Source organism: Lupinus angustifolius, chromosome LG14 (genome assembly GCF_001865875.1).
Source record: "Lupinus angustifolius cultivar Tanjil chromosome LG14, LupAngTanjil_v1.0, whole genome shotgun sequence".
Taxonomy (NCBI): Eukaryota; Viridiplantae; Streptophyta; class Magnoliopsida; order Fabales; family Fabaceae; genus Lupinus; species Lupinus angustifolius.
The window spans coordinates 4610978-4620084 of record NC_032022.1 but is presented as its reverse complement, the minus strand read 5'-3'; the positions used below and the strand labels follow the sequence as shown (position 1 = coordinate 4620084).

The window sequence follows — 9107 nt, the reverse complement described above, 5'->3', positions numbered from 1 at the left end:
GAATCGCAGTCTTAACATCCATCTGATGTAGCTCTAAATCAAAATGAGTCACTAGTGCCAATATTATTCTAAAAAAATCATTCGAAGATACTGGACAGAAGGTTTCTTTACAATCAATGCCTTCTTTCTGAGTGAAGCCTTTAGCTACTAGACGAACTTTATATCAGTCAATATTACCCTTTGAATCCCTCTTGGTTTTAAATATCCATTTACAACCAATAGGTTTCGCGCCATCAGGTAATTCGACAAGATCCCAAACGTCATTATCATGCATAGACTTCATCTAATCCTTCATGGCATCTATCCACTTTTGAGAGTTAGAATTTTTCATGGCTTGACAAAAGCTCAATGGATCATCTTATGTTAACCCAATGTCATCATCATGTTCTTGAAGAAATACAATATAATCATCAGGAATTGCACTTCTCCTCTATCTAGTGGATCTCCTTAATGGCACTTCTACTTCTTGAGGTTGTTGAATTTGTTCTATAGGTACTTGTTCTGAAATATTGTCAGGGACAATATTCTGAACATTATCTTCTATTACCGAATTTATTCCTTGAATGGTAATAGGCACAAGAGCATGTTCACTATCAATGACAGGTTCTTCCTCAAAGACAACATTCTTTATGTTCTCTTCTTTCCCAAAATCAACTTCCTCAAGAAATCTTGCATTTACCGTCTCAAAAAAGAGTCTTGAAGTGGGATCATAAAATTTCCGAGAGCATTCAACTTAGCCAACAAAATAATAGCAAACAATTCTTGAGTCCAGTTTTCTTTCATGCGACCTATAAGGCCGCGCCTGAGCTGGACAATCCCAAATGTGCAAGTGTTTTAAGCTTGGCCTTTTATTAGTCCAAAGCTCATATGGGGTTTTGTTAACTGTTTTACTTGACACTCTATTAAGGATGTAAATTGTGGTCTTTAAAGCTCTCCCCCAAAGAGGCACTGGCAAGGAAGAATGACTAATCATACTTATGACCATATCCTTATGAGTTTGGTTTAATCGCTCAACAACACCCTTCATGCTAGGTTTGCCTAACATAGTGTATTGCAGAACAATTTCACATTCTCTAAGGAAAAACTACAAATAGCCCTTTCACAGCATCGTTATTGTTCTTTCTTATCTTATTCTGAGAGGTCATAGCTAAGTGAGCACTTTCAGTCTTTTCTCTCTACAATGTTAAAACTCACTTTCAATTGCCCAAAGTGTGTAGGAAGCGAGATATAAACCAAGTGCACGAGCAAGTCATCACGAAGCTCTAACTTAAGTGACTTGAGCTTTGATGGCAGATTAGACATCTCCATAATGTACTCCCTTATGTTCCATTTGCCTTTATACTTCATAGAGATGAGTTTAGCCAAAAGGCTACTCGTCTCTACCTTTTCATTTTTGGCAAAGCATGGTTCTATTTCTTCAAGGAACTTCCTTACACTCTGACCCTCGGAAAACCCTGAAATGCTCCTAGAATAGAGCGTTTCATGATCATTAGACACATTCAGTTAAAGTCTTCCAATTTCTCAAATTTTTAACCTCATCGAGGATTTCCATAATAGAAATGAATTTCTCCACCTGAAATTCCATATCTAAATCCTTACAGTAGAGAATAATTTCTACGGCTTCCTTCCAGACCTTCAAGTTTGTCCCATTCAGCAATGAGATGTTCTTAATTTGAGCAGAAATATTTGCAACACTAGTAAAAGAACAAAAAAATTGCAATCATTCTTGCAATTAAACTTACATTCAACTTTAATACTTAAATTCAAATGATAATGGGGCACATCACGAGTTACCTAGCACAACTTTAATATTCAGTCTTTGGACAAAAATATTAACTTGAAAATGATACACTCAATGTAGTAATCAAATATTGATAATCAGTCCTGTCAAATAATAAGCCTTTCTTTGGACGACTTACTACTCACATGGAAAACCATATGATTATTACATATTTATTGCTACAAGTATGTTTGTAATTTGGACCAAATAATAATCTTCCTTTGGGCCAATCACTATTCGCATAAAATCCAAACATACAATTGCCTTGATATTTCATATCAATCACTAATGATACTCTTGTTTGTGGTCAAACATTGATCATAATGCATGTCAAATAATAAACCCTTCTTTGGACTCATTTGTCATTCACATATGCAACTTTATAATAATGTATGCAACTTTATCATAATCACATGTTTACCATCACATGTATGTATATAATCCGGCCAAATAATAATCTTCCCTTGGACCGATTAATACCCGCATGAATACATATACGTACTAGCATTTGACACTTATTATGAACAATTTACATAAAATATGTCACTTTGGCGACTTCATATTTAATAGATTCACTTAAAACATCAAACAAATTTTATTTTCCAAAATAAAAACCATTTAGTTGACTTTGATTCAACATAACCTTAATCCAAAACATATATTATTTATATCGATATATAAATAGGTATATTCATTATAACCTATTGATAGCATTGCATCATTCTCATCACAATCACTGCATTTCGAATTCCAATAATGGTCATTTTGAATTTTCCATAAAAGAATATATTACTATTTTAAACATAATTAAACATGGTAGGGCAAGCTGTCAAAACATAAACATGCTTCAACAATAGCAATCACTTAATAATGCAATTATCCACCAACCAATGCAACAAACCATAAGTGTTGCAACCATTTAAACAAACAAGTCAAGTAATATATAAAACAAGACATGTTCACATAATAGACCCAACACAAGATACCTAGCACAACATCAATTTCTAGTCTTTGGACAGAGAAATGAATTTGTAAGTGATACTCTCAATGTAATGATCAAATATTAATAATCAGATATGTCAAACAATAGTCTTTCTTTGGACCGACTATTATTCACATGGAAAAAAACTTTATAATTGTTATTCAATTATCATCACATGTATGTTATTACCTGGCCAAATTGTATCTTCCTATGGGTCAAACACAATTCGCATAAATAATCTCATACTCATATGTGTAATCTTAATCAATTTCCAGAATAGAGGTTACTATGGAAACATAATGCATCAATTAATTCAAAAATAATTACTAGACAAAAAAAAATAATATGAGTCCATTATAAAAAATATAATCTTGGAATTAAAACATTCAGATTTGATATCTTTTATGATTATCAAATCTAATCTCACAATATAATTCCAAATCAAAAAAGATATATTACATACATATCAACCCATAAAAATGGATGCAATCTTAATCAAATGCAAAATAGATATAAATTGAAAAACATAAAAATATATACAAATCAGTATCGAAATTCCAAATCGAATATGATCTTACATATTTTAAAACATATATGTAACATTATATATATATATATACACTTTCGCACACTAACATAGTAATGCATATATAATTTTAAGCATTAATTGTAATCATTATATATATAAATATATATTAACTTTAATCACTAATTCTAAACATCACAACAACCTCAAGCTGAAAATAATTACATTTGTATCTATGTATATTTTAGTTCTCAATATATATAAGGTCATAAATTCCAGATTGATATATACAAAATAAAAACACATCTTAACACATATATACCTTATACATATACTTTAAAAAATTGCAAAATTGAAAGTGACAAAAGTCAATGTCCAACAGTGAGGCATTAGTGCACTTATAATATACATATTGTATGACAGAGTCATAAAGATTAATGCAATGTTCATGCATACATCTGAATACATACTTCAACACATGTTACAAGGATTCATTATACAAATTACTCATAATTCAAATAAGCGGAAGCGGATAAAAGTTATCCTCATTATTCCTAAATACCCAATTTTCATAACAAATAGCGGAAGCATAGAAAATCCCCAAATTTAAAAATTAGGGTTTATAAAAATTGGGGAAAAATACATCTTTAATGAAGAACCATAAAATTCAGAACCTAAAGCTCTGATACCACTTGTTAGATATTTCCTGATGATTGGTGAAATACCAATCCTAGGATCTTGAATATCATGATTCTCCCACATAATATAAAACAAGGATATAAAGTCATACATGAATCCCTGAATTCATGTTCTCTGCTCCTTTGATATACCTTTTGAGAGAGTTTTGGTATAATGGTCTTCCTCAACCAAATCCTTAATTCATTTTGGGACCTTCATTTTCTCTCTGATGGAGAGAGGTGAAAACTATTTGCGATTTGGTGTATTGGGGACTATAACCTTCCTTATGCGTTAACTTATAGAGTTCCCATTATCCCCTATAGGTTAACCTGATGGGTATCCACCCATTAAGCGCATATCCGTTATTAGCTTTTAGAAATCTATGAGGTGTCAGTAATTAGATCACTTATAATATAAGCCCCAAAATATATAACTGATATCATCGTATCAAATATATGATGCTTACATTAATTAGAAATTATAAATTTGTAACATTCAGTCCTAACACCTTTAAGCATTCCTGTTTAAAAGAAGAGTAATTGAACTCATATAGTGGAAACATGCTGAACTCTAGGCTGCTAGGCATCGGCATAACCATCTCGGTGCAAGCCTGCCAGCTCCAACCACTCAAGTTGTGAGGATCATCATCCAATTCAAAACATTTAGCTTCTCTTGTATAACAGTAATAACTAATAAACATTCACTCCTTCATACATGCGCTCTCTGATACTAGTCCCAGGTGGACCCCTATCAATCCTTCTTGAAACATCCTTGATTGGGTGTCCCACCAAAAGCATCATAAATTCAGCACGGGGGTAGGTATTTCAGAATTTTGATCATAATCTATGTGTGGTCATTTATGTAATAGTGCTTTGGTTAGGTCTTGTAGGACGGTTGTTTAATGATAGGTAGTAATCATGTATTTCGATAGTCTTTGGTCTTGGTCCCCATGAAGCTTCAGCAAAGAACTTAATGGTGGAATTTAGTATTCTGGATTGCGTTTGTATTACTAAAAGTAGGAATTGTTTTATTTGCTTCAATAATATCATCACCATAAAATGCCATATTGACAGAACCATGTATAGGAATTCATTGAGCTTATTAACTTATTTTGGCATACCTGTGTTACTAATGCAATGGAAGTTTGGGTGTTGTAGGAAAATTGTATAATTAACTCAAGTTAAGGGACACAGTTGACTTCTTGGCACTACTAAGTAACCAAATATTTTCATCAATCAGGCAATGACTCAAATTCTATATTCTTGAGTTTTGCAAAAAAATATATATAAAAAAGGTATGACAAAATTGGGTGTTCACAACTGTCTATCTTTATTTGTTACTTGAAAAAGACAAATTGAAGTTTGTGTGCTATCGTAGAAAGTAACTAGTAAATGAATGAATATTAATTTTGTCAAGGTTGAGACAATGGTCACAATGCTACTTTAGAAACGAAAATAGATGGAGATTTATGAAACTGGAGACAATCAAAATTACATACAAGAACGCAGGTTGGATATTGCAGGAACTTTGAAATTCACATTAGGGTCGGGGTCTTGGAAATTTATTGAAAGCACATCAGGCTTGGGGTCTTGGAAAACAAATATTTCAAATCGAGAATGCAGGCCAGGTACTGCCATAACTCGGGAATTCACCTAAGGTTCGGGGTCCTGGAAAGTTATTAAAAGCACATTAGGCTTGGTGTCATGGGAAGCAAAGGTTTTAATACGAGAACGCAAGTTAGATCCAGTCGGAACTCGGAAATTCATATCATGTTCAGGGTACTGGAAAGATTGGTTTAAAGCACATCAGGCTCGGGGTCCTAGAAATAAAAACTTTTTAATCGAGAACGTGGTTCGAGTACTACCGGACCTCAGAAATTTACATTAGGCTAAGGGTCGTGGAAAGTTATTGAAAGCACATAGGGCTTGGGGTCCTAGAAAGCAAATATTTCAAATCAATAATGCAAGTCGGGTACTGTCATAACTCGGGAATTCACCTCATGCTCGGGGTCCTAGAAAAATTGATTGCAAGCACATCAGGCTCGGGGTCATAGAAAACAAAAAAATTAAATACGAGATCGCTAGTCGGGTCCTGTTGGAACTCGTAAATTCACATCAGGCTTGGAGTCATGGAAAGATTGATTTAGAGAACATTAGGCTCAGGGTCCTGGAAAGCAAAACTTCTTAATACGATAATGCAAGTCGGGTACTACCAGAACTCAGAAATTCACATCAGGTTCGGGGCCCTAGAAAGTTATTGAAAGCACATCAGGCTTGGGATCCTAGAAAGCAAAGATTTCAAATCAAGAATGAAGGTCGGTTACTGCCATAACTTGGGAATTCACCTCAGGCTTAGGATCTTGGAAAGACTGATTGAAAGCACATCAGGCTCGAGGTCATGGAAAGCAAAACTTTTTAATACGAGGTCGCGGGTCGAGTCCTGCAAAAACTCGGAAATTCAAATCAGGTTGAGGGTCCTTGAAAGTAAAACTTTTTAATACGAGAACGGATATCGTGTACTGCCTGAACTCGGAAACTCACATCAGGTTCAAGGTCCTGCAAAGATATTGAAAGAACTCCAGGCTTAGTGTCATAGAAAGCAAAGATTTCAAATCGAGAATGCATATCGGCTACTACCAGAACTCATGAATTCACCTCAGGCACGGGGTCCTGAAAAGATATTGAAAGCACATCAGGCTTGGAGTCTTGGAAAACAAAGGTTTTAATACGAGAACGTAAGTCGGTTCCTACCGGAACTCAGAAATTTACATCAGGCTCGGGTTTCTGGAAAGATTGATTTAAAGCACATCAGGCTCAGGGACCTGGAAAACAAAACATTTTAATACGAGAATGCATGTCGTGTACTTCCGGAACTCGGAAATTCACATCAAGCTCGGGGTCCTGGAAAGTTATTGAAAGCACATCACGCCCGAGGTCTTAGAAAGCAAAGATTTCAAATCGAGAATATAGGTCGGGTAGTGCCATAACTCGGAAATTTACCTCAAGCTCGGGGTCCTGGAAAGATTGAATGAAAGTACATCAGACTCTGGTCCTGGAAAGCAAAACTTTGTAATACGAGACTGAAGGTCTGGTCCTACCAGAACTTAGAAATTCACATGAGGCTCGGGGTCCTAGAAAGATTGATTTAAAACACATTAAGCTCGGGGTCTTAGAAAGCAAAACTTTTTACTACGAGAACATAGGTCGGGTACAACCAGAACTCGGAAATTCACATCAGGTTCAGGGTCCTAGAAAGTTATTGAAATTACTTTAGGCTCGGGGTTCTAGAAAGCAAAGATTTCACATCGAGAATGCATTCAGGGTACCTCCATAACTCAAGAATTAACCTCATGCTCAGGGTCCTGGAATGTTATTGAAAGCACATCAGGCTCGGGGTCCTGGAAAGCAAAGGTTTTAATACGAGAACGCAAGTCGGGTCCTGTCGAAACTCAAAAATTCACATCAGGCTCGGGGTCCTAGAAAGATTGAGTTAAAGCACATCAGGCTCGTGGTCCCGGAAATCAAAACTTTTTAATATGAGAACGTAGGTTGGGTACTACCTGATCTCGGAAATTAACATCAAGCTCGAGGTCATGGAAAGTTATTGAAAGAACATCAGGCTTAGGGTCTTGGAAAGCAAAGATTTCAAATCAAGAATTTAGGTTGGGTACTATCATAACTCGAGAATTCACCTCCGGCTTGGGGTCCTAGAAAGTTATTGAAAGCACATCAGGTCTGGGGTCCTAGAAAGCCAAGTTTTAATACAAGAACACAAGTCGGATCCTGTCGGAACTTGGAAATTCACATCAGGTTCATGGTCCTAGAAATATTGATTTAAAGCACATCAAGTTTTTGGTCGTGGAAAGCAAAACTTTTTAATACGAGAACGTAGGTTGGGTACTACCGGACTCGGAAATTCACATCAGGCTCGAGATCTTTGAAAATTATTAATAGCACATCAGGCTCAGGATCCTGGAAGGAAAATATTTCAAATCGAGAATGTAGGTCGGTTACTACCATAACTCGAGAATTCACCTTAGGCTCGGGGTCCTAGAAAGATTGATTGAAAGCACATTAGGCTCGGGGTCCTAGAAAGCAAAACTTTGTAATACGAGAATGCAGGTCGGGTACTACTGAAACTCGGAAATTCACATTAGGCTCGAGGTCCTAGAAAGGGTGATTAAAAGCACATCAGGCTCGGGGTCCTCAAAGCAAAAAAATTTAATACGAGAATACAAGTTGGGTACTATCGGAACTCGGAAATTTACATTAGGCTCCGGGTCCTAATAATTTTTGAAAACACATCAGGCTCAAGGTCCGAGAGAGCAATGATTTTAAAATGAGAATGCAGGTTAGGTACTTCTGGAACTCAGAAATTCACATCAGGCTTAGAGTCCTAGAATGATTGATTGAAAGCACATTAGGCTCGGGGTCTTGGAAAACAAGGATTTTAAAACAATAGTGCATTGATATGAATGGTTGAGGATATATTGTATGTCATGTTGCCTTGCTTTGAATGATGCAAGTGACAACATGTATGTGTAATAAATGCATGCATAGATGTTTTAGATTGTGATCTCGTGATTTTCTAAAATAAAACAAATTGTTTTTATGGACTGAACTAAAATGTAACTCATGTCAGACATTGTTAAAATGGACTATTTGACAGCACATTTCCATGTTTATAAACTCTCTCACACTTATATATACAGTTAATGTAACCAATTCTCTTGTGGTTTTCACCTTTCAGTTTTTTTATTATGTACGTGTTTGAAAGATAAACATATATAATTAGTAAAGTGAAATTTGCCCCGCTATTTGATGCAGTAGTAGCACGATATTGAATCTCCAAGTACCTAGAAATATTTGTTAGTTTTCTTGCATTCATTAAACAATGGAAACAACATTGCCTCAAAAAATGTTTACTGCTTCAACTCTAACAAGCGGTAGATCTTGATAAAAAATTTTAGGAGGGGCAATAAAATTTAATTACAAATTGTAATTAAAATTAATTCAGTAACAAAAAATATAAAGAAACACACATTATTAGATTATAACTAAAATTTTCAGTAATTTTCTTTTCAATATTAGTCACTTTATTGTCTACAATAAATTCATCTTCTATCTTCCTACGGTTGGATA

General features: G+C 35.1%; 1 pseudogene; it reads right to left on the bottom strand.

Moving 5' to 3' along the window:
• LOC109326316 overlaps positions 1 to 4781 on the bottom strand; it is a 7037-nt pseudogene extending 2256 nt beyond the window's left edge.